At 35.5% G+C, this 20987-nt stretch overlaps 1 protein-coding gene across 12 annotated transcripts in view; it reads left to right on the forward strand.

The window, feature by feature from the left end:
• CABCOCO1 (ciliary associated calcium binding coiled-coil 1) overlaps nt 1–20987 on the forward strand; it is a 168745-nt gene that overhangs the window by 44771 nt on the left and 102987 nt on the right. For 6 of the 12 annotated variants that reach the window (XR_009536116.1, XR_009536120.1, XR_009536121.1 and 3 more), the window contains exon 6: nt 11052–11194. The exons of the other annotated variants lie outside the window; for them this stretch is intronic. The gene's annotated coding sequence lies outside the window, so the exon portion shown is untranslated. The remainder of the gene's footprint in view (nt 1–11051; nt 11195–20987) is intronic. 12 annotated transcript variants of the gene reach the window in all.

A 20987-nucleotide genomic window follows, 5' to 3' on the forward strand; every position in this document is an offset into this window, starting at 1 on the left:
GACCCATATATATGCTGTCTACAAGAGACCCACTTCAGACCTAGGGACACATTCAGACTGAAAGTGAGGGGATGGAAAAAGATATTCCATGCAAATGGAAATCAAAAGAAAGCTGGAGTAGCAATATTCATATCAGATAAAATAGACTTTAAAGTAAAGAATGTTACAAGAGACAAGGAAGGACACTACGTAATGATCAGGGGATCAATCCAAGAAGAAGATATAACAATTATAAATGTATATGCACCCAACATAGGAGCACCTCAATACATAAGGCAATGGCTAACAGCTCTAAAAGAGGAAATCGACAGGAACACAATAATACTGGGGAACATTAACACCTCACTTACACCAATGGACAGATCATCCAAAATGAAAATAAATAAGGAAACAGAAGCTTTAAATGACACAATAAACCAGATAGATTTAATTGATATTTATAGGACATTCCATACAAAAACAGCAGATTACACTTTCTTCTCAAGTGCACACAGAACATTCTCCAGGATCACATCTTGGGTCACAAATCAAGACTCAATAAATTTAAGAAAATTGAAATCATATGAAGCATCTTTTCTGACCACAATGCTATGAGATTAGAAATGAATTACAGGGAAAAAAACACAAACCCATGGAAGCTAAATAATACGTTACTAAATAACCAAGAGATCACTGAAGAAATCAAAGAGGAAATCAAAAAATACCTAGAGACAAATGACAATGAAAACAAGACGATCCAAAACCTATGGGATGCAGCAAAAGCAGTTCTAAGAGGGAAGTTTATAGCTGTACAAGCGTACCTCAAGAAACAAGAAAAATCTCAAATAAACAATCTAACCTTACACCTAAAGGAACTAGAGAAAGGACAATCAAAAACCAAAGTTAGCAGCAGGAAAGAAATCATAAAGATCAGAGCAGAAATAAATGAAATAGAAACAAAAAAAAAACAATAGCAAAGATCAATAAAACTAAAAGCTGGTTCTTTGAGAAGATAAAGAAAATTGATAAACCATTAGCCAGACTCATCAAGAAAAAGAGGGAGAGGACTCAAATCAATAAAATTAGAAATGAAAAAGGAGAAGTTACACAGACACCACAGAAATACATAGCATCCTAAGAGACTACTAGAGGCAACTGTGTGCCAATAAAATGGACAACCTGGAAGAAATGGACAAATTCTTAGTAGGTATAACCTCCCAAGACTGAACCAGGAAGAAATAGAAAATATGAACAGAACAATCACAAGCAATGAAATTGAAACTGTGATTTAAAATCTTCCAACAGGGCTTCCCTGGTGGTGCAGTGGTTGAGAGTCCACCTGCTGATGGAGGGGACACGGGTTCGTGCCCCGGTCCGGGGGGATCCAACATGCCGTGGAGCAGCTGGGCCCGTGAGCCATGGCCACTGGGCCTGAGCGTCTGGAGCCTGTGCTCTGCAGCGGGAGAGGCCACAGCAGTGAGAGGCCCACGCACCGCAAAAAAAAAAAAAAAAATCTTCCAACAAACAAAAGTCCAGGACTAGATGGATTCACAGGTGAATTCTATCAAACATTTAGAGAAGAGCTAACAATGATCCTTCTCAAATTCTTCCAAAAATTGCAGAGGAAGGAACACTCCCAAACTCATTCTATGAGGCCACCATCACCCTGATACCAAAACTAGACAAAGATACTACAAAAAAAGAAAATTACAGACCAATATCAGTGATGAATATAGATGCAAAAATCCTCAACAAAATACTAGCAAACAGAATCCAACAACACATTAAAAGGATCATACACCATGACTAAGTGGGATTTATCCCAGGGATGCAAGGATTCTTAATATACGCGAATCAATCAATGTGATATACCATGTTAACAACTGAAGAATAAAAACCATATGATCATCTCAATACAGGCAGAAAAACCTTTTGACAAAATTCAACACCCATGTATGATAAAAACTCTCCAGAAAGTGGGCATAGAGGGAACCTACCTCAACATAATAAAGGCCATGTACAACAAACCCACAGCAAACATCATTCTCAATGGTGAAAAATTGAAAGCATTTCCTCTAAGATTGGGAACAAGACAAGGATGTCCACTCTCGCCACTATTATTCAACATACTTTTGTAAGTCCAGCCACAGCAATCAGAGAAGAAAAAGAAATAAAAGTAGCACAAATTGGAAAAGAAGAAGTAAAACTGTCACAGTTTGCAGATGACATGATACTATACATAGAGAATCCTAAATATGCCACCAGAAAACCACTAGAGCTCATCAATGAATTTGGTAAAGTTGCCGGATACAAAATTAATGCACAGAAATCTCTTGCATTCCTATACACTAATGATGAAAAATCTGAAAGAGAAATTAAGGAAACACTCCCATTTACCACTGCAACATAAAGATAAAATAAATAAATAAAATAAATAAAATGCCTAGGAATAAACCTACCTAGGGTGACAAAAGACCTGTATGCAGAAAACTATAAGACACTGATGAAAGAAATTAAAGATGATACCAACAGATGGAGAGATATACCATGTTCTTGGACTGGAAGAATCAATATTATGAAAATGACTATACTACCCAAAGCAATCAACAGATTCAATGCAATCCCTATCAAATTACCAATGGCCTTTTTTACAGAACTAGAACAAAAAATCTGTATGGAGACATACAGATTTGTATGGAGACACAAAAGACCCAGAATAGCCAAAGCAGTCTTGAGGGAAAAAAATGGAGCAGGAGGAATCAGACTCTCTGACTTCAGACTATACTACAAACCTACAGTAATCAAGACAGTATGGTACTGGCACAAAAACAGAAACATAGATCAATGGAACAAAATAGAAAGCCCAGAAATAAACCCACGCACCTATGGTCAACTAATCTATGAAAAAGGAGGCAAGGATATACAATGGAGAAAAGACAGTCTCTTCAATAAGTGGTGCTGGGAAAACTGGACAGCTACATGTAAAAGAATGAAATTAGAGCACTCCCTAACACCGTACACAAAAATAAACTCAAAATGGATTAGAGACCTAAATGTAAGACCGGACACTATAAAACTCTTAGAGGGAAACATAGGAAGACCACTTTTTGACATAAATCACAGCAAGGTCTTTTTTGATCCACCTCCTAGAGTAATGGAAATAAAAACAAAAATAAACAAATGGGACCTAATGAAACTTCAAAGCTTTTGCACAGCAAAGGAAACAAGACAAAAAGACAACCCTCAGAATGGGAGAAAATAGTTGCAAACAAATCAATGGACAAAGGATTAATCTCCCAAATATATAAACAGCTCATGCAGCTCAATATTAAAAAAACAAACAACCCCATCCAGAAATGGCAGAAGACCTAAATAGACATTTCTCCAAAGGAGACATACAGATGGCCAGGAAGCACATGAAAAGCCACTCAACATCACTAATTATTAGAGAAATGCAAATGAACACTACAATGAGGTATCACCTCACACCAGTCAGAATGGGCATCATCAGAAAATCTACAAACAACAAATGCTTGAGAGGGGGTGGAGAAAAGGGAACCCTCTTGCACTGTTGGTGGGAATGTATATTGATACAGCCACTATGGAGAACAGTATGGAGGTTCCTTAAAAATCTAAAAATAGAATTACCATATGATCCAGCAATCCCACTACTGGGCATATACCCAGAGAAAACCATAATTCAAAAAAACACATGCACCCCAATGTTCATTGCAGCACTATTTACAATAGCCAAATCATGGAAGCAACCTAAATGTCCATCGACAGACGAATGCATAAAGAAGATGTGGTACATATATACAATGAAATATTACTCAGCCATAAAAGGGAACGAAATTGGGTCATTTGTAGAGACGTGGATCAATCTAGAGACTGACATACAGAGTGAAGTAAGTCAGAAAGAGAAAAACAAATATCGTATATTAACGCACATATGTGGCACCTAGAAATATGGTACAGATGAACTCGTTTGCAGGGCAGAAATTGAGACACAGATGTAGAGAACAAATGTATGGACACCAAGGAGGGAAAGCGGTGGAGTGGTGGGGGTCATGGTGTGATGAATTGGGCAATTGGGATTGACATGTATACACTGATGTGTATAAAATTAATGACTAATAAGAACCTGCTGTATAAAATAATAAATATTATTCAAGTCGTCCAATGAAAAATAAATAAATAATTTTTAAAACTTTGAAAAACAATCATAAGAAAGGTGTGAAACTCTATGGACAGATCAAACAATGGCTAAGGAACAGAGTTGACAGAGCAAATGGTAGAAAGCCTAAACTCTGACTAATATTCTCAGAAAAGTTTGAAAGTTTATTGTTTTCTTGATAAATGAACTGATAGAGATCTTGTTTATTAAAAATGAGATTCGAAAACTTTTACTAAAATATCAATTTTATGTTGATAGGCTTGAAAATCTAGAAAAAAAACAGTATTCAGGGAAGTGTAAATTTTACTTGAGAAACTATAAATTTACTTGAAAGAGTGTAGAAAACCTTAATAGAATGATAACCATGTAAGATATTGAAAAATCTACATGTAAAAATGGCATCAGATGTGGAAGGTTTTACAGGCTAGTTCTACCAAAATTTGGAGGAGTAGATAATTCCCTTTTATATAAATTATTATAAAGCATAGAGTTGGAAAGCTTTCAACTCCTCCTCTGAAGTTAGTATAATCCTGAGAAAGTTTTGAATCTACTCTGTAAATTGATAATTATAAGCAAAAATGGAAAAGAATAATACAATTCATAGGCAACCTCAGTTATGAAAATAGATGCAATAATCTTAAATAAAATATTAGGAAGTGAAATATAGCAAAGGATCGAATGTTCAAATAGTGTTTATTCCAGATATGGAAGGATGGTTTAACACTGGGTTATCTATTAATATAATTCAGTACATTATCAGATTAGGGGAAGAAAAAACCAAGTGATCATCTCAATAAATATGGTGAAGCATTTGATAAACATCCATTTCTCATTTTAAAAAGACTCTAGTTAGTCAGTAATATAGAATTATACTCTTAACTCATAGAATATACCAAAAATTAAAATCTCACTAAAATATCTTAATGAAAACATTAAAATACCCACAAGGAACAAGACAAGCCTGATTACTTTTACCCAACATTGGATTTTTAGTTCCTAGCAAATGTGATAAAACAAAAAAGAAGTCAAAAGTAGAAGAAAAAGAAAGGTATTGAAAAACAAGATACAAAGCTGCCATTGTTTGCAGGTGGTATGATAAGAAACCAACATGAAGAAAATATTGCCCTGTATTTTAGTATTAACCTGTTAGAAAAGGATTACATTGGTAATAATGAAAATCATAAAATGTTTAGGAATGAATCTAACAAAATGTGCAAGAATGATGCAAAGAAAATTAAGCAGTTTTAGTAAAAATAAAAAAATTTCAATCATGAATAAATGGAGAGCAAATTTGTTCCCAGTTGAGGAGACTCAATTTTATGAAGATGTCATGTCACTCTAATTGGTAAACTCAGTATAATCACAATCAAAATGCCATGATTTTTGTAGCATTTTACCAAGTAATTCTTTAAAACAAATTTTTTTATTGCAGAACGTTTCAGTCATATACAAAGTAGAAGGAATAATATTAACTCTCATATATCCATTATCTAGCTTCAACAGTTATGAACTTATGTCCATAATTGTTAAGTATTTTAATGTATGACTCTAAAATGTATTGAATTAAAGTAACTCTATAAGATCATCAAATACACAGTCAGTGTTCAAAAGCCCCTGATTATAACTGGTTTGTGTCTGTGTTTTGGTTTATTTATATACTTGTTTGTATGTTTTAGTAGCATCCAAATAAGATACCTACACTGCAATTAGATTAAGTTATTTTTAATTTATAGGTTCATTATTTGTATTTTTTTCTATTTCCTTGCACTTTATTTGTTGAAGATGCCAGATCTTCTATGCTATAGAATTTCCCACAGTCTTGTTTGCTAATTGCATTTCTGTGGTATCCTAAAGATGTCCCTGTATCTTCCATATTTCCAGTACATGGGTAGTTAATGTTGGAAGACTGACTAGATTTCAGTTCAAATGTTTAGCAAGAATGATTTGTAGGTGGTTTTGTACAGTTTTATTAGGAGGTAATGTCTGGTTTTCTCTCTTTTTCTCTCTCTCTCTTTTTATATTTTGTCATTCATTTTTCATTCATGAGCTGGATATTTCTATAAGCAAAAACTTACACTCTTCAATTATTTGATTAAAGTGAGATACATGTTATATAGAAAAGACAGGATAAGTTCTTGATTCTCCTCCTTTCTCTAATAGTTTTCAAAATAATAAGTTGGGTTTTCAGTATCCTCCAAAAGTGATCGTGGTAGACTGAATAATGTTCCTTCTAAGAGGAGAAGGGAGAAGGGAGAGTCAGAGTCAGTTAAAAGGAGAGAGATTTGAAGATGGAGGAAGAGGCAAGGAGCCAAGGAATTCAGATGCCCTCTAGGAGCTGGATAAGGCAAGGAAACAGATTCTCTACAGATTCTTCAGTAGAGCCTCTAGAATGAATGCATCCCTGTCAACACATTAAGTTGAGGACTTCTGACTCCCAGAACTATAAAATAAATATGTACTGATTTAAGCCACTGTTTGTGGTAATTTGCTATAGCAGGAATAGGAAACTAAAATAGATTTTATTGTGTTTTGTTTTGTTGTGTTTTGATTCATTTTAATCACTATTCTTAATGCTCAATTTGACTCATTTTGACCAGTGATCCCATTGATTTATTTGCCAATTCCTGTCAGAATATCACCCTGCTTTAATTACCATACTATTATAGAATTTCTTGGTATCTGCTATGGCAATGCCTTCTTACTGATCTCCTTCTTCAATGTTTGGCTGATTATATAGTTCATACTAAAATGCTGTAAAAGAAATGAAGAATATCTTTGATGGGCTTATTAGTAGACTGGAAACAGCTGAGGAAAGAATCTCTGAGCTAGAGGATATTATCAAAAGAATACTCAAACCAAAAACCAAAGAGAACAAACACTGAAAAAGAAAAAAAACAGAACAGACTATCCAGGGTCTGTGGGACAACTACAAAAGGTATAACATACATACAGTGGGAATACCAGAGTAGAAGGAGAGAAAGGAACAGAGGAAATATTTGAAATGATAATGAATTAAAAATTTCCCAAATTAATTTTCTTACATCCTGGGAGCCCAGAGAACCAAAGATGATAAATGCAAAAAAAAAAAATTACAACTAGGCATATCATTTTTTAATTATATAAAATCAAAGATAAAAATCCTGAAAGAAGTTAGGAGGGCAAAACAAACTCAACCCAAAGAGGAAACAATATAAGAATCATTCCAACTTCTTCTGTAAAACCATACAAGCAAGAAATGTGTGGAGGGAAATGTTAAGTGTTGAGAGAAAAAAAACTACCAACCTAGAATTCCGTACCCTGTGAAATTATCCTTCAAAGGTGAAAGAGAAATACTTTCTCAAACAAACAAAACTTGAGGGAATTTATTGCCAGTAGACCTCCCTTGCAAGAAATGTTAAAAGAAGTTGTTTAGAGAGAGGTAAAATAATACAGGTCAGAAACTTGGGTCTGCATAAAGTAAGGAAGTGCATCAAAGAGGGAATAAGTGAAGGTAAAATAAAAACTTTTGTTTTTCTTATTATTAATTTATCTAACAGAGAAGTTAGTTTAAATAATAATAGCAATAATGTATTTGATTATATATATATATATGCTTATCAACAAGTGACATAAATTTCATCACTGATACAAGGGACAACAGGGAGAAAATAGGTTTATTTTGTTATTATAAGGTCCTCACACTACCCATGAAACAGTATAGTGTTATTTGAAATTGGACTTGGATTAGCTATAAATGGATATTGCTCTAGAGAAGGCACTGAAAGAGTAACTATATATGTGATATGGTAAGAAATGGAAAGAAAAATTACAACCAGAAAGGCAGGAGAAGAGTGGAAGACAAAAATAGGAACAAAGAACAAAGGCAACAAATGGAAAACAGAAACAAATATGGTACATATTAATCCAACTATATCAATAATCACTTTTAATGTCAGTGGTCTAAATGATCAATAAAAGAGATTGTCTTAAAAACCATGTGATCATCTCAATAGATGCAGAAAAACCTTTTGACAAAATTCAACACCCATTTATGGTGTTGAATATAATTTTATGTTATAAAAACTCTCCAGAAAGTGGGCATAGAGGGAACCTACCTCAACATAATAAAGGCCATATACGACAAACCCACAACAAACATCATTCTCAATGGTGAAAAATTGAAAGCATTTCCTCTAGGATCGGGAACAAGACAAAGATGTCCACTCTCACCACTATTATTCAACATAGTTTTGGAAGTCCTAGCCACAGCAATCAGAGAAGAAAAAGAAATAAAAGTAGCACAAATTGGAAAAGAAGAAGTAAAACTGTCACTGTTTGCAGATGACATGATACTATACATAGAGAATCCTAAAGATGCCACCAGAAAACTACTAGAGCTCATCAATGAATTCAGTAAAGTTTCAGGATACAAAATTAACACACAGAAATCTGTTGCATTTCTATACACTAACAACAAAATATCAGAAAGAGAAATTAAAGAAACAATCCCATTTACCATCACATCAAAAAGAATAAAATACCTAGGAATAAACCTAGGAGACAAAACCTAGGAGACAAAAGACCTGTACTCTGAAAACTATAAGACTCTGATGAAAGAAGTCGAAGATAACACAAACAGATGGAAAGATATACCATGTTCTTGGACTGGAAGAATCAATATTGTCAAGATGACTATACTACCCAAGGCAATCTACAGATTCAGTCCAATCCCTATCAAGTTACCTATGGCATTTTTCACAGAACTAGAACAAAAAATACTAAAATTTATATAGAAACACAAACGATCACAAGTAGCCAAAGCAATCCTGAGAAAAAAAAATGGAGGTGGAGGAATCAGACTCCCTGACTTCAGACTATACTATAAAGCTACAGACATCAAAACAGTATGGTACTGGCACAAAGACAGAAATATAGATCAATGGAACAGGAAAAAAAGTGCAGAGATAAACTCATGTACCTATGGTCAATTAGTCTATGACAAAGGAGGCAAGATTATCCAATGGAGGAAAGACAGTCTCTTCAATAAATGGTGCTGGGAAAACTGGACAGCTACATGTAAAAACGGAAATTAGAACATTCTTTAACACCATACACAAAAATAAAATGGGTTAAAGATCGAAATGTAAGCCCAGATACTATAAAACTCTTAGAGGAAAACATAGGCAGAACATCTTTGACATAAATCACAGCAATATCTTTTTCAATCCATCTCCTAGAGTAATGGAAATGAAAAGAAAAATAAACAAATGGGACCTAATTAAGCTCAAAAGATTTTGCACAGCAAAGGAAACCATAAACAAAACGAAAAGACAACCTGCAGAATGAGAGAAAATATTTGCAAACAACACAACCGACAAGGAATTAGTCTCCAAAATTTACCAACAGCTCATGTGGCTCAATATCAGAAAAACCAACAATGCAATCAAAAAATGGGCAGAAGACCTAAAAAGACATTTCTCCAAAGAAGACATACAGATGGCCAAGAGGCAAATGAAAAGATGCTCAACACTGCTATTATTAGAGAAATGCAAATCTAAACTACAGTGAGAGATCATCCCACACCAGTGAGAATGGTCATCATCAAAAATCTACAAACAGTAAGTGCTGGATAGGGTGTGGAGAAAAGGGAATCTGCATACACTGTTGGTGGGAATGTAAATTGGTATAGCCACCAAGGAGAACAGTATGGAAGTTCCTTAAGAAACTAAAAAATAGAGCTACCATATGATCCAGCAATCCCACTCCTGGGCATATATCCAGAGAAAAACATGGTTCAAAAGGATAGATGCACCTCAGTGTTCATTGCGGCACTGTTTACTATAGCCAAGACATGGAAGCATCCTACGTGTCCATTGACAGGTGAATGGATAAAGATGTGGTACACATATACAATGGCCTAATACTCAGCCATTAAAAAGAATGAAATAATGCCATTTGCAGCAACATGGATGGACCTGGAGATTATCATGCTAAGAGAAGTAAGTCAGAAAGAGAAAGACAAATAACATATGATATCACATGTGGAATCTAAAATATGACACAAGTGAACTTATCTACAGAACAGAAACACACAGACATAAAGAATAGACTTGTGGTTGCCAAGGGGGAATGGGATGTGGGAGGGAAGGATTGGGAGTTTGGGATTAGCAGATCCAAACTATTGGGTTGGCCAAAAAGTTCACTCAGGTTTTTCTGTAAAAGGTTACAGAAGAACCCAAATGAACTTTTTGGCCAACCCAATATTATAGAGAAAATGGATAAACGACAGGTTCCTACTGTATATCACAGGGAACTATATTCAATATCCTGTGATAAACCATAATGGAAAAGAATATGAAAAAGAATGTATATATATTTATAACTAAATCACTTCACTGTACAGTAGAAATTAGCACATTGTAAATCATCTATACTTCAGTAAAATGAATTTAAAATTTTTATGTGGTTTAAAATACACAGAGAATTAAAATAAACAATGATAATACCTTATAAATTAAAAGGAAGGTAAGGTAAGTGGGTTAATGTATTTTGTTTCTGTCATTTTTTTGAGAAAAGTAAAAGTACTGATTTATAAACATTTAGTAAGTTAAGGATGTATATTGTAATCTCTAGGGTAAGCATTGCATTAATAATAAATGCTAAGCTAGTAGAGGAGGAAAATGGAATAATAAAATCCATTGGTTTAAAGTGCTAAATTTAAAACTTCTCATGTAAAAACATGAGAAAATATGGAGGAAATTTTTTTTAATTTTGAGATTAAATTTAGTCATATGATTGGCTGCCTAAATTTTTCTAACGGCTTAATAAAGATACTATGAAGAAAAATGTTTTTAAAAAGGAACTTGGAGAGACTTCCCTGGTGGTCCAGTGGTTAACAATCTGCTTCCCAACGCAGGGGACTCAGGTTCGATCCCTGGTCGGGGAACTAAGGTCCCACATGCTGTGGGGAAACTAAGCCCACGCACCACAACTAGAGAGAAGCCCACGCACCTCAATGAAGAGCCCGCGCGTTGCAATGAAAGATACCACATGCCTCAGGTAAGACCCAACACAGCCAAATAAATAAATATTAAAAAAAAAATAAAAAGCATCTTGGGGGACACCCCTGGTGGTGCAGTGGTTAAGAATCCACCTCCCAATGCTGGGGACACGGGTTCAAGCCCTGGTCTGGGAAGATCCCACGTGCCGTGGACCAACTAAGCCCGTGGGCCACAACTACTGAACCTGTGCTCTAGAGCCCACGAGCCACAACTACTGAGCCTGCGTGCCACAACTACTGAAGCCCGTGAGCCTAGAGCCCGTGCTCCACAACAAGGGAAGGACCCGCAATGAGAAGCCGATGCACCACAGCGAAGAGTATCCCATACTCACTGCAACTAGAGAAAGCCCGCACACAGCAACGAAGACCCAATGCAGCCATAAATAAATAAATAAATTTATTTTTAAAAAACAGAACTTGGAGAAGATTTTTGCAAACTAATGTATAAAGGTCAAAATTATTTTACATACAAATAGTTCTTAGAGAATAAGTAAGAGACAAACAAGACAACAGAAACATGGCAAAGAATTTGAACAGACCGTAAATATTACAGATGAACAGAAATAAAGATAATTAACCTTACTATTTATCAAGGAACTACAGAAAAGAAAAGCTATTTTTCAACTATAATATTGGCTCATAATAAAAAGATTGATTAACTGCCAGTATTAATGAAGATGCGAGAAAACACAACTCTATGGTGAGAGGTTGATGAGAAGTTAAATTTATAAAGCCATTTTGGAGAGCAGATTAGCAAAATCAAATGGGAATATCCTTTGTCTCCCCAAATCTACTTATATGAATCATCTGTTTGGACATACTCATATAAAGCTTTTTATTCATGGATATTCATCAAAGCATGGTTTATAACAGCTAATAATTTCAGAAAGTGAATAAGAAGGGGAATGGTTAAATAAAATGAAGTATAATCACACTATAGAAAACTATCCAGTCTTTAGAAGGAATCCAATAGATCCTGATGTATGGTTATCTTAAGATCTCAAACATATGTTTAGTGAAAAAAGTATAGAAGTAGAACAATATGAATAGTGTTTCCATTTATTTTTAAATGCAGATAAACATGAAAATAAATAGACATGCCTATGCATTTAAATGATAGGAAAGGGCTTCCCTGGTGGCACAGTGGTTGAGAATCTGCCTGCCAATGCAGGGGACACGAGTTTGAGCCCTGGTCTGGGAAGATCCCACATGCCGCAGAGCACCTAAGCTCGTGTGCCACAACTACTGAGCCTGCACTATAGAGCCCGCTAGCCACAACTACTGAACCCACATGCTGCAACTACTGAAGCCTGCGTGTCTAGACCCTGTGCTCCACAACAAGAGAAGCCACCACAATGAGAAGCCCACACACCGCACCGAATAGTAGCCCCTGCTAACCACAACTAGAGAAAGCCCGTGTGCAGCAACAAAAGACCCAATGCAGCCAAAAATAAATTAATTAAATAAATAATTTTTTTAAAAAAAGTAAGTGATAGTAAAGACTCAAAGGGCTAGAAGGATTTGAATTAATCTTTAACATGACATACCTTTGGGCAAGTAAGTGAAAAAGTAGGAGTTGGATAGGATATGAAGATGGACATTTTATTCTGTATTATTTCAGATTTATGTTAATCTTCTACAGTGTGAATGTCTTCATCCACATTGCATTACTTGTACAATAATAAAATTGTTCCCTAGTTCATTCCTGAGAAGTGGTGAGGCACATTTCGTAAATTAAGTGCAGGCATATAAACATGCTTCCATACTAATATATTGACAGATAGAGAGTTATCTGGGTGTTTACAAAATTAAAGACTGAATAGAAAAAAAGTAGGTGAACTCTCGATCCATAAAATTACTTCACGAATGTGTTGCTGCCATATTTTAATTTTAAGTATAAACTTGGTTTAGCTGAAAAGTCATTTATAGATTAAAAATCTGGTATTGTGCTATAACATCCCAAATTTTCCCTAAGAAAATAAAATTGATATCATGAATTATGTATAAATAGCACATTTAAAAAATATTTATTCAGTTTAATTTCACCGAAGTGACAACACATCAAATCTTGGATCACTTGTACTTTCAAAGGTTATATTATATATAGGTATTTAAACAGACAGACACACACATATACATATTTGTGTTTGAATATAAAAAAACTTCATAAGAGTAAGTCTGCTTTAATAGTTTTCCTAATTTAAAAATGTAATAGATGTAATTTTATCTCTAACTGTTTAGGCCAAAATACTTAACGTTTTAGACTTTTGCCGTATAACATGGACATTTTCATACAATCCCCCTTTGCACAACTCCAGGGGCACCGTTCACATCGTGGTCTGTGGGATTAATGGAGTTGTGCCTTACACAGCTGGCACAGCCATTGGTGGAGTCCCTGTTTTCACAAGTGGTACTGTAGCAGAATCTGATTATTATGGATATGGCATACTTAGAAAGATACTTAAAGAGAATGATAAATATACCTAAGTGGTTACCTTGCCTAGAGTCATATTTTGGCAGCCTTTCATAACCCAAAATAATACCACTTAACCTCAGCAAATATAGAAAATTCAAACGTCTCTAAAAATCAGTGAATGTCAATTGTATATAATTTTATGTTCTGAGCACTTATTCCTAAAGCAAAAACAAAATAAAGAAAACACTTTTTTCTTCATTATTTCAAAACCCACACAGATTATGGGTGTTAATGATACTGTACTTTAAAAATGTTAGCTTTTGGGGGGAAAGATAACCAGATAGAAATATAAATGTTATTTTCTTTCTTTAAACTATAAAGTTATGGTGTCCTGAATAAACAAAATATGAGGCTTATGTAAACACTCACCCTCTGAAGGAAAAAAAAAGCAAAAACAACATTTGCGTGTCTGATCGTATTTTGGAACGGAGTAAGTCAACTGAAGCATAGCTATAAAGATATTTTTCTCTTTAGTTTACCCTTGAGATGTACCTATCAAAATAATCTAAACTTATCCAGATGATGTTTTTAATCTTGAGAAAGGCTTTTGTTGTTGTTGTTGGATGATCCTATCAGCAAACTGCTAGAAGGGAAAATCATACAGGACGTAATTTGTAGTTTGACCTGCTCACATTGGGTGTTGCTAAAGAAAATCAATCAGAAATTGTTGTGTTAAAGTAACTCTATCTGCTCTGCCTGGCATGTGTGCCTGACTTTAGAATCTATCATTTAAAGCAAATGGTTGTTGCATGAGTATACAATTTATCAGACTTCTAGTCCTCTTTCTCCAAAGCACAGAAAAATAATCATCCCTCCCTAAATATAAATCTTTTAAGAGAAATTCAAGGAATCTGTCTCTAGTAAAATAATTGATAAATGGCAGGAGCATAATTTAAAGATGGTTTCCATCACAGATCACATGGCACCTAAACTCTTAAACCTGTCACTCAAGTCTTTCCATCTGTTGGCCCACTAACATTAATCTCAGTTCCTCTGTGACCAGTTCTCTGATTGAGCTAGGTTGGTCTTTTCATACAGGTTTTCTACTTACTTTTGCCTTGAAGTAAGCTTTTCCTGCTGCCTAAAATGCTCTTCAACATTTTTTCTGCCAACCCAAATCTATTATTCCTTCATAGCTGTTTGAGGGACACGTCTTTTAAAGAATGAAGAGAAAAGAAGGAAGGGAGGGGAACGCCATAGACAAAAATCAAACACACTCTAAAAATAAAATTTACAGCATGAGTGGAGGAAAGGCATAAGAGTGTTAATATTGTATGTAAAGATTTCTTACAAAGCAATGAGAAAAAGGTAACCATACTAATGGAAGAAATAACAAAGCATATTTAGAAGAGAAAAAATATATATAGCCAATAAACTTATACAGATTTCACCCTTTGTAGAACTCAAAGAAATGCAAATTAAACAAAAATTATCGGATTCTCAAAAATTAAAATGATAACACCTTGTCTTAAGAGTGTGGTAAGCTGGCACCCACATATGCTGATGGTAGGAGTGTAAATCTGTAAACTTTCCAGAGAGCACTTTGGCAAGGTATATCAAATTTTAAAATATGTTTACCTTTTGAGCCAACAGTTATACTTCTTTGAGTTTATTCCAAGAAGATAACCAGACGATGGACAGCACTATCAGTGCAGGGGGTTTTTTATGATAGGAAAAAAAAAAAAAAAAACCTCAAACTGTGAAATACCTAAAGGTCTATTAGAAGGAAGTGTTCAAAATTTGTGGGGTCTCTATATAATATAACTGTGTAATCATTAAAAGTACTCATACAGTATTATACTCATGATAGAAAGTTATTCACACTATGTTAAGGAAGCGAAAAAAACAGGATACTAAATGTGTCTATTGTGATTGCAATTTATAATTTTATATCCATATCTATGTAGGTATATATAGACAACAGATCCTGAAGGACATACATCAGATTGTTAGCAGTAGTCATTTGATGTTGATAGTGTACCAGATAATCTTTGTTTGCCCTTTACACTTGTCTATATGTCCTGAATTTATTTTTTACAATCAGCATGTATTATAACACGCAGCTGTTTTCTAACGGTAAAGACTTAAATTAGCAAAGTTTTATTCCATTTCCCTTTATTTTCCTTATTCAGCATTATTTCTTTTTTCTTGCTTATTTAACTTTAAAAGATTGCATAACATTATGAAAATGTCTGTTCTGTTTGGAAGAGATGCATTTCATGTTTATGTAATTAGGCAGTGTTCTTTTTCCCTAAAGCAAAAGGTTCTACTGCAAATGAAGATTTAATTGTTACATAGGATGAGCATCTTATTATTCGTGAGTTATATAAATCACCAAAATGTCCAAGGTCATCACAATAAGACCTAGAAAACAAAGACTCTAGCTATAGGGATTTACTCTATAATTTAAGATACTTACCTAGCCAATAGATGGCAAGAAGTGAGGGGATGAATGGAGTCTAAGAAAAATCAATATGTCTCTATTCTGTGATTACATACTTAGCAGAACCCATTAAAAATCCAAGCTTCTGGTTTAAAGAAAAAGTCATCTTTTCAATCTTCTCTAAGATGTGCAGACATGTCTAAAATAGACTATATAAGGTTCAGTAATGCACATTTGAAAAGGGACATATTCAAATCAAAATGCGTTCAGCGGAAAATAACCTGGATTTTCTAGGACCAGAGGTCTCTGAAGAAGAAAAAACTCAGAGAAGATATAATAGCTGTCTTCAAATCTAGCAGTCTGACAGGATAAAAAAAAAAAAAAAGATGTGTCTTGTCTACATAACTTCCAGATGCAGACAAAAGACCATTGGCTAGCTCTTCTGGGGGAAGGTCTTGTGTAGGTATATGCAGTCACTTTCTCAATAATGAATGACATACCCAGAAATGGAAGGGATAAGATGTGGGAGCACAGGGCCCATGTCTTACTCACTTTTTTTTTTTTTTTTTTTTTTTTTTGCGGTACGCGGGTCTCTCCCGTTGCGGAGCACAGGCTCCGGACGCGCAGGCTCAGCGGCCATGGCTCACGGGCCCAGCCGCTCTGCGGCGTGTGGGATCTTACCAGACCGGGGCACGAACCCGTGTCCCCTGCATCGGCAGGCGGACTCCCAACCGCTGTGCCACCAGGGAAGCCCTTCCTCACTTTTATACTACCAACTTTAGCGCAGGTCCTGGCAAACAAAAGGCACTTAATAAATTTTATTGAGTGAATTGAGAGGTAATAAATTATATCTTCATTAAATGTATTCTAAATTTAACTATATGATTTTTGAAAGATATTTTGTAAAGTTGTTTAAAGTATTAAATGTGAGATTGAGCCAGATCATCTATGGGTATGTGACCATCTATCCTAGATTTTTCTAGGACAATTAGAATTTAAACTATTTTGTCCTATTCTTCCCTTAAGTATACTTCTAAATATTCTTCTTGGTGGTAAAGTCCCAAATTTATGATAAGCCTGTCTTATTCTGGGTAGCATATCTAATAGAATGACAAAATAGATTCCATTCTACAGACTGAAAATCATGTTGGACTGCTACAGTTGGTGTGGATAGAAAACTGCAGTTGTTTATAACTAGGAAGTCATTTACTATAAATATAGAGCTAGCCCTATCTTGGTGAGTGCAGACTTAACTGTTAATAAATGTATGTAATCAAATGTAAGTCAACCAAGACTGTAAGATGATATATTTTTATTGATTATTTTCTTAAAAAGAAGGTTTTGGTCACAGTTCTATAATATTGGGCCACATGGCAACGTTTTCTGAGTGTTCAAGTTTGATTACAAGGCCAGCCTTAAGGCTTGATGAGTGTTTGACAGATGGCTGAGAATATGCAAGTAAGTATGCATTGTGCAGAAAAGCATGCAAGTGAAGAGTCAATCAAGAGAGAATAAACATGCTTAGAAAGAAGCCACCTTATTGGTATTCTGACTACAGAATCAAGCAACTTTCTATGCAAATTATGCAGCTGCATCAGCACCACTGACACTATAGGAGTGAAGAGGGAAAAAAACCCAAAGTTTTCTGTGGCAAACTAGCTCTGTGCTTGATCAAGGAAATAATATAAGGGTAGATGAGGTAGAGTGGGCTTTTTGTTTTCTGTGATTTTTTGGTTGCTTATTTCTTCTCTTTGCTTGAAGCACTAATGACCACAGCAAACATGGCAAGTTTAAGTGATGAATATGGAGTTTCATACCTCCCAGAGCTTGGCTTTTGGACTAATAAGAATTATTTTGGGGCAGCAACCTACTTTCCTTTACTTCAGGATTTGCATGCCCAGTACACGCAGGATCATATAAATGTGCCAGTGCTTGTGGGCAGATACACACACACACACACACACACACACACACACACACACATTTAAAAGGAGGAAGAACCAACAGTAGACTCTCCATTATTCAGAGAATGTTTTTCTGCCCTTATTCAATACACAGTAGCTTAAATAATTAGGCTTTCAGCTAAAGAGAGCAAGTATTTTAAATGGGAAAAAAATGACACATGCAGCTAGCAAGTGAATACAGATAATTGTGCTCCACTTAAACAATGGAAATCTGACTTAAATTATCTTTTCCTTAACAAAAAGCAAAAAATATATTAAATAAATATCACATATTAATATTTATAATCTGGAACAACTCCCGTTTCTTCTGTGAAGCCATCCCTGACTTCCATAGGCCATGCTGAATTCTCCCTCCTGTAAACCACTGTTGGGATTTGACACTGAGGCGTTGTGCCTTGAAATGTTAGTATATATGTCATCTGACTATAGCTGGGTTGCCTTGAGGCCTGCCCATGCCTTTTGACACACACTCATACCCACGCATACATACACATAAACTCGCAGTTGATTCCTAGGAGCTTGAGGGAAATGGTGACTCTATATCTTTAGCTTTCTTTAAAAGGTCAGCCCCGACATTATCTGTAAGGCGTCACAAAGAGATCAGTGTATTCCTGTATCCCTCCAACTTTCCGCTGTTGCTTTTAAAACTACGTGCACAGGGAATTCACTGGCGGTCCAGTGGTTAGGACTCCGCGCTTCCAGTGCAAAGGGCATGGGTTCGATCCCTGGTCAGGGAACTAAGATCCCGCATGCTGCACGGTGAGGGCACAGATTCTTTAAATCTTTTCCTCTCAAGAGATGGAGCTTAATTCCCCTCCCCCTGAATGTTGGCTGGACTTAGTGACTCACTTACAGAGAATGGAATATGGCAGAAGTGATGGGATGTCACTTCCAAGATGAGGCTGTTAGAGAACTGTGGCTTCTGTCTTGTCTCCATGAGGCTTGTTTGGGGGAAGCCAGCTGCTGTGTCATGAGGACACTCAAGTGGCTCATGGGCGAAGACCCAGGGCCTGCCACCAGCCACAGAATGAGCCAGGAAGAGGATCCTCCCCCAGGTGGCCTTGATACGACTGCAGCCCGACTGCAGCGTGGAGAGCAACCCTGAGCCAGAACCACTCAGCCAAGCCACTCCAAGGCTCCTGACTCACAGAATGATGTTATTCTGTTTGTTTTCTTGAGCCCCCAAATTTGGGGTAATTTGTTACCTAGCAACAGATAGCTTATACATTTCCCACTCACCACAGTAGCTGAACACTCTCTCTTTTGCCCCTTATTTCAGTCACCCTCCAAGTGCTCACTTCTTCATCTTTCATTTTTCCTCCCCTGTGTCAGGCTGCTCCTGTTCATAATAGGTGCTTACTCAATATCTGTTCATAGTGTAACCAAATTTTAATTTGTTTTGATGTGTGCAAACAAAAATTATTTGAGAAACAGTATTTTTTTAACAGTTCAGACTAGCATTATAGAGAGACGTGTTTAAGTGTGTGAAGCTAAGCCTTTTATAAGCAAAGCTTACTACTGATAACTATATAACTTCACCAGGAGATATTGGACTCAATGTGCTCTTTGGCTTCAGCAACAGGACTAGTTATGCATTTCAGCTCCAGTGGGCAAAGCTGCTGTGCAGTTTAAGCTTATCAAGTACTTTGCCCTAAGGAACAAATTATAGGCTCAAGATCACTGCCTTCTAAATGCATTTCCAGTTGTAGATGTTGCCTGTAATCTTCAGGTTGTTGTCTATTGTCGCCTTTAATAATCAAGATATTTATTAAACAAGTGCAGTGCACCTACCACATTAAGTACTCTGGGAACTTACTGTTTGTTTGTTTGTTTACAAATATTACTTTTACTACCAATATGTGGCATTGGTTAGCAAAATAAACACAATTGCTCATAATGCTAAACAGTCTAGCAAGAAAAATGGACATTAATTTAATAAACTCACAGGCATATAATTTCAAGCCAAGTACTATAAAGGAAAAATACAGATTATTGTAAAAAAGGAGATTAGAGAGTGCTCTCTAATCTGAGGATTAGTGGATCACAGAAGGCTCCTCTAAGCTAGTTATCTTTTGGGGTGGAGACCTGGGGATAGCAGGAGTTAACTAGGCAAAAGGGTAGAGGGAAGGGAAGTTAAGTTAGTCGAGCATTTACTATATGCCAGGAACTGTCTGAGAACTTTAAGTCAACAATCTTCACAACAACTATAGGATGGAGGCAACATTTTAACCATGTCTTAGAGATATGAAACCTGAGGACTGAGGTCCACATGCTTAAAGAGTGTCCCAAACTTCTGCAAAGGCTTTGATTTAATCCCTAGGGGCACCAAAGAAAGCCTTGAATGAAAGAGACACTTTAGACCACTTTTAAGTTATGCAGCATGTCATAATATTGATTACCCACAAAAGTTCAAGCAATAAAAACACAAACAAAATAGGACACAGTTTAACTTTATTACCTTCCAAACACACACACACACACACAAAAGATAATAGAAATATTATCACAACAAAGTTATTTTAAATTAGTCATCACTTTTACAATCCTTTCGAATTCTTTATGCTTTCTATCCAGGAACGCCATGATGTTCTTTTTTATATGATAAATACTGCTAACCAAATATGTATCTTCAGCTTATATAGTTTATGAAAATGGATGCTGTACTGTATATTAAGTTACAACCAATACTGAGAAAAGAGAAGTGAAAGTACTTCATTATTCTTTGTTAAATAATGAATGTTTTGAAGTAATGTGATCATTAAGTGAACATAACTCGGATATAAATGTAAATTTTTCAAAACTTGAAATGTTCCTTGAGGTAAACTCTGGCTGAAGTTCTGAATATTTAATGGTTCTGTTTTCACAAAATGAGTGCAGTCACCTATTCAACATAATCAGTTATCTAGTTATCTAAATAATCCTGCATTAAATATTTGGCCTAGTGCTTAGATGTTTTCTGTTTGCCCCCC

Source organism: Lagenorhynchus albirostris, chromosome 16, assembly GCF_949774975.1.
Source record: "Lagenorhynchus albirostris chromosome 16, mLagAlb1.1, whole genome shotgun sequence".
NCBI lineage: Eukaryota > Metazoa > Chordata > Mammalia > Artiodactyla > Delphinidae > Lagenorhynchus > Lagenorhynchus albirostris.